Raw genomic sequence first — 4,320 nt, forward strand, 5'->3', positions numbered from 1 at the left:
GGTTTAAAAGGATAGTACCCTTAGCGAGCGGTCCAGCGGTTTAAAAGAAAGATTAAAAAGAGGGTGGGGGATGCAACACGAGGACTTCCCAGGGGGCAACCCATCCTAGTACTACTCTCGCCCAAGCACGCTTAACTACGGAGTTCTGATGGGATCCGGTGCATTAGTGCTGGTATGATCGCATCCGTCACGTACTGCGCGCAAAATGTACTTGACCCTCTCTCTCCGCGCAACTTCTCTCGCTTAGCGGTTTAGCGGTTTAAAAGGATAGTACCCTTAGCGAGCGGTCCAGCGGTTTAAAAGAAAGATTAAAAAGAGGGTGGGGGATGCAACACGAGGACTTCCCAGGGGGTCACCCATCCTAGTACTACTCTCGCCCAAGCACGCTTAACTTCGGAGTTCTGATGGGATCCGGTGCATTAGTGCTGGTATGATCGCATCCGTCACGTACTGCGCGCAAAATGTACTTGACCCTCTCTCTCCGCGCAACTTCTCTCGCTTAGCGGTTTAGCGGTTTAAAAGGATAGTACCCTTAGCGAGCGGTCCAGCGGTTTAAAAGAAAGATTAAAAAGAGGGTGGGGGATGCAACACGAGGACTTCCCAGGGGGTCACCCATCCTAGTACTACTCTCGCCCAAGCACGCTTAACTTCGGAGTTCTGATGGGATCCGGTGCATTAGTGCTGGTATGATCGCATCCGTCACGTACTGCGCGCAAAATGTACTTGACCCTCTCTCTCCGCGCAACTTCTCTCGCTTAGCGGTTTAGCGGTTTAAAAGGATAGTACCCTTAGCGAGCGGTCCAGCGGTTTAAAAGAAAGATTAAAAAGAGGGTGGGGGATGCAACACGAGGACTTCCCAGGGGGTCACCCATCCTAGTACTACTCTCGCCCAAGCACGCTTAACTTCGGAGTTCTGATGGGATCCGGTGCATTAGTGCTGGTATGATCGCATCCGTCACGTACTGCGCGCAAAATGTACTTGACCCTCTCTCTCCGCGCAACTTCTCTCGCTTAGCGGTTTAGCGGTTTAAAAGGATAGTACCCTTAGCGAGCGGTCCAGCGGTTTAAAAGAAAGATTAAAAAGAGGGTGGGGGATGCAACACGAGGACTTCCCAGGGGGTCACCCATCCTAGTACTACTCTCGCCCAAGCACGCTTAACTTCGGAGTTCTGATGGGATCCGGTGCATTAGTGCTGGTATGATCGCATCCGTCACGTACTGCGCGCAAAATGTACTTGACCCTCTCTCTCCGCGCAACTTCTCTCGCTTAGCGGTTTAGCGGTTTAAAAGGATAGTACCCTTAGCGAGCGGTCCAGCGGTTTAAAAGAAAGATTAAAAAGAGGGTGGGGGATGCAACACGAGGACTTCCCAGGGGGTCACCCATCCTAGTACTACTCTCGCCCAAGCACGCTTAACTTCGGAGTTCTGATGGGATCCGGTGCATTAGTGCTGGTATGATCGCATCCGTCACGTACTGCGCGCAAAATGTACTTGACCCTCTCTCTCCGCGCAACTTCTCTCGCTTAGCGGTTTAGCGGTTTAAAAGGATAGTACCCTTAGCGAGCGGTCCAGCGGTTTAAAAGAAAGATTAAAAAGAGGGTGGGGGATGCAACACGAGGACTTCCCAGGGGGTCACCCATCCTAGTACTACTCTCGCCCAAGCACGCTTAACTTCGGAGTTCTGATGGGATCCGGTGCATTAGTGCTGGTATGATCGCATCCGTCACGTACTGCGCGCAAAATGTACTTGACCCTCTCTCTCCGCGCAACTTCTCTCGCTTAGCGGTTTAGCGGTTTAAAAGGATAGTACCCTTAGCGAGCGGTCCAGCGGTTTAAAAGAAAGATTAAAAAGAGGGTGGGGGATGCAACACGAGGACTTCCCAGGGGGTCACCCATCCTAGTACTACTCTCGCCCAAGCACGCTTAACTTCGGAGTTCTGATGGGATCCGGTGCATTAGTGCTGGTATGATCGCATCCGTCACGTACTGCGCGCAAAATGTACTTGACCCTCTCTCTCCGCGCAACTTCTCTCGCTTAGCGGTTTAGCGGTTTAAAAGGATAGTACCCTTAGCGAGCGGTCCAGCGGTTTAAAAGAAAGATTAAAAAGAGGGTGGGGGATGCAACACGAGGACTTCCCAGGGGGTCACCCATCCTAGTACTACTCTCGCCCAAGCACGCTTAACTTCGGAGTTCTGATGGGATCCGGTGCATTAGTGCTGGTATGATCGCATCCGTCACGTACTGCGCGCAAAATGTACTTGACCCTCTCTCTCCGCGCAACTTCTCTCGCTTAGCGGTTTAAAAGGATAGTACCCTTAGCGAGCGGTCCAGCGGTTTAAAAGAAAGATTAAAAAGAGGGTGGGGGATGCAACACGAGGACTTCCCAGGGGGTCACCCATCCTAGTACTACTCTCGCCCAAGCACGCTTAACTTCGGAGTTCTGATGGGATCCGGTGCATTAGTGCTGGTATGATCGCATCCGTCACGTACTGCGCGCAAAATGTACTTGACCCTCTCTCTCCGCGCAACTTCTCTCGCTTAGCGGTTTAGCGGTTTAAAAGGATTGTACCCTTAGCGAGCGGTCCAGCGGTTTAAAAGAAAGATTAAAAAGAGGGTGGGGGATGCAACACGAGGACTTCCCAGGGGGTCACCCATCCTAGTACTACTCTCGCCCAAGCACGCTTCACTTCGGAGTTCTGATGGGATCCGGTGCATTAGTGCTGGTATGATCACATCCGTCACGTACTGCGCGCAAAATGTACTTGACCCTCTCTCTCCGCGCCACTTCTCCCGCGTGGCGGGTTAGCGGGTTAAAAGGGTAGGACCCTTAGCGAGCGGTCCAGCGGTTTAAAAGAAAGATTAAAAAGAGGGTGGGGGATGCAACACGAGGACTTCCCAGGGGGTCACCCATCCTAGTACTACTCTCGCCCAAGCACGCTTCACTTCGGGGTTCTGATGGGATCCGGTGCATTAGTGCTGGTATGATCGCATCCGTCACGTACTGCGCGCAAAATGTACTTGACCCTCTCTCTCCGCGCAACTTCTCTCGCTTAGCGGTTTAGCGGTTTAAAAGGATAGTACCCTTAGCGAGCGGTCCAGCGGTTTAAAAGAAAGATTAAAAAGAGGGTGGGGGATGCAACACGAGGACTTCCCAGGGGGTCACCCATCCTAGTACTACTCTCACCCAAGCACGCTTCACTTCGCCGTTCTGATGGGATCCGGTGCATTAGTGCTGGTATGATCGCATCCGTCACGTACTGCGCGCAAAATGTACTTGACCCTCTCTCTCCGCGCAACTTCTCTCGCTTAGCGGTTTAGCGGTTTAAAAGGATAGTACCCTTAGCGAGCGGTCCAGCGGTTTAAAAGAAAGATTAAAAAGAGGGTGGGGGATGCAACACGAGGACTTCCCAGGGGGTCACCCATCCTAGTACTACTCTCGCCCAAGCACGCTTAGCTTCGGAGTTTTGATGGGATCCGGTGCATTAGTGCTGGTATGATCGCATCCGTCACGTACTGCGCGCAAAATGTACTTGACCCTCTCTCTCCGCGCAACTTCTCTCGCTTAGCGGTTTAGCGGTTTAAAAGGATAGTACCCTTAGCGAGCGGTCCAGCGGTTTAAAAGAAAGATTAAAAAGAGGGTGGGGGATGCAACACGAGGACTTCCCAGGGGGTCACCCATCCTAGTACTACTCTCGCCCAAACGCGCTTAACTTCGGAGTTCTGATGGGATCCGGTGCATTAGTGCTGGTATGATCGCATCCGTCACGTACTGCGCGCAAAATGTACTTGACCCTCTCTCTCCGCGCAACTTCTCTCGCTTAGCGGTTTAGCGGTTTAAAAGGATAGTACCCTTAGCGAGCGGTCCAGCGGTTTAAAAGAAAGATTAAAAAGAGGGCGGGGGATGCAACACGAGGACTTCCCAGGGGGTCACCCATCCTAGTACTACTCTCGCCCAAGCACGCTTAGCTACGGAGTTCTGATGGGATCCGGTGCATTAGTGCTGGTATGATCGCATCCGTCACGTACTGCGCGCAAAATGTACTTGACCCTCTCTCTCCGCGCAACTTCTCTCGCTTAGCGGTTTAGCGGTTTAAAAGGATAGTACCCTTAGCGAGCGGTCCAGCGGTTTAAAAGAAAGATTAAAAAGAGGGTGGGGGATGCAACACGAGGACTTCCCAGGGGGTCACCCATCCTAGTACTACTCTCGCCCAAGCACGCTTACCTTCGGAGTTCTGATGGGATCCGGTGCATTAGTGCTGGTATGATCACATCCGTCACGTACTGCGCGCAAAATGTACTTGACCCTCTCTCTCCGCGCA

At 52.3% G+C, this 4,320-nt stretch overlaps 17 non-coding genes across 17 annotated transcripts; all 17 read right to left on the reverse strand.

The window, feature by feature from the left end:
• Window positions 1-67: 67 nt before the first annotated feature.
• Window positions 68-186, reverse strand: LOC116008345. Its single transcript, XR_004095734.1, has one exon. It is a non-coding gene; the product is annotated as a 5S ribosomal RNA (ribosomal RNA).
• A 137-nt stretch (window positions 187-323) lies between these two features.
• On the reverse strand, window positions 324-442 carry LOC116008081. The gene has a single exon (XR_004095482.1). It is a non-coding gene; the product is annotated as a 5S ribosomal RNA (ribosomal RNA).
• Window positions 443-579: 137 nt separating this feature from the next.
• Window positions 580-698, reverse strand: LOC116008082. Its single transcript, XR_004095483.1, has one exon. It is a non-coding gene; the product is annotated as a 5S ribosomal RNA (ribosomal RNA).
• Window positions 699-835: 137 nt separating this feature from the next.
• Window positions 836-954, reverse strand: LOC116008085. The gene has a single exon (XR_004095485.1). It is a non-coding gene; the product is annotated as a 5S ribosomal RNA (ribosomal RNA).
• Window positions 955-1,091: 137 nt separating this feature from the next.
• On the reverse strand, window positions 1,092-1,210 carry LOC116008086. The gene has a single exon (XR_004095486.1). It is a non-coding gene; the product is annotated as a 5S ribosomal RNA (ribosomal RNA).
• Window positions 1,211-1,347: 137 nt separating this feature from the next.
• LOC116008087 lies at window positions 1,348-1,466 on the reverse strand. Its single transcript, XR_004095487.1, has one exon. It is a non-coding gene; the product is annotated as a 5S ribosomal RNA (ribosomal RNA).
• Window positions 1,467-1,603: 137 nt separating this feature from the next.
• On the reverse strand, window positions 1,604-1,722 carry LOC116008088. The gene has a single exon (XR_004095488.1). It is a non-coding gene; the product is annotated as a 5S ribosomal RNA (ribosomal RNA).
• A 137-nt stretch (window positions 1,723-1,859) lies between these two features.
• Window positions 1,860-1,978, reverse strand: LOC116008089. Its single transcript, XR_004095489.1, has one exon. It is a non-coding gene; the product is annotated as a 5S ribosomal RNA (ribosomal RNA).
• Window positions 1,979-2,115: 137 nt separating this feature from the next.
• Window positions 2,116-2,234, reverse strand: LOC116008091. The gene has a single exon (XR_004095491.1). It is a non-coding gene; the product is annotated as a 5S ribosomal RNA (ribosomal RNA).
• A 129-nt stretch (window positions 2,235-2,363) lies between these two features.
• On the reverse strand, window positions 2,364-2,482 carry LOC116008092. The gene has a single exon (XR_004095492.1). It is a non-coding gene; the product is annotated as a 5S ribosomal RNA (ribosomal RNA).
• A 137-nt stretch (window positions 2,483-2,619) lies between these two features.
• On the reverse strand, window positions 2,620-2,738 carry LOC116008196. The gene has a single exon (XR_004095594.1). It is a non-coding gene; the product is annotated as a 5S ribosomal RNA (ribosomal RNA).
• Window positions 2,739-2,875: 137 nt separating this feature from the next.
• On the reverse strand, window positions 2,876-2,994 carry LOC116008368. The gene has a single exon (XR_004095756.1). It is a non-coding gene; the product is annotated as a 5S ribosomal RNA (ribosomal RNA).
• A 137-nt stretch (window positions 2,995-3,131) lies between these two features.
• Window positions 3,132-3,250, reverse strand: LOC116008821. Its single transcript, XR_004096176.1, has one exon. It is a non-coding gene; the product is annotated as a 5S ribosomal RNA (ribosomal RNA).
• Window positions 3,251-3,387: 137 nt separating this feature from the next.
• LOC116008305 lies at window positions 3,388-3,506 on the reverse strand. Its single transcript, XR_004095696.1, has one exon. It is a non-coding gene; the product is annotated as a 5S ribosomal RNA (ribosomal RNA).
• Window positions 3,507-3,643: 137 nt separating this feature from the next.
• On the reverse strand, window positions 3,644-3,762 carry LOC116008332. Its single transcript, XR_004095721.1, has one exon. It is a non-coding gene; the product is annotated as a 5S ribosomal RNA (ribosomal RNA).
• A 137-nt stretch (window positions 3,763-3,899) lies between these two features.
• LOC116008171 lies at window positions 3,900-4,018 on the reverse strand. The gene has a single exon (XR_004095569.1). It is a non-coding gene; the product is annotated as a 5S ribosomal RNA (ribosomal RNA).
• A 137-nt stretch (window positions 4,019-4,155) lies between these two features.
• Window positions 4,156-4,274, reverse strand: LOC116008232. Its single transcript, XR_004095627.1, has one exon. It is a non-coding gene; the product is annotated as a 5S ribosomal RNA (ribosomal RNA).
• Window positions 4,275-4,320: the final 46 nt, after the last annotated feature.

This window comes from Ipomoea triloba, chromosome 16 (genome assembly GCF_003576645.1).
Source record: "Ipomoea triloba cultivar NCNSP0323 chromosome 16, ASM357664v1".
NCBI classification, from domain to species: Eukaryota; Viridiplantae; Streptophyta; class Magnoliopsida; order Solanales; family Convolvulaceae; genus Ipomoea; species Ipomoea triloba.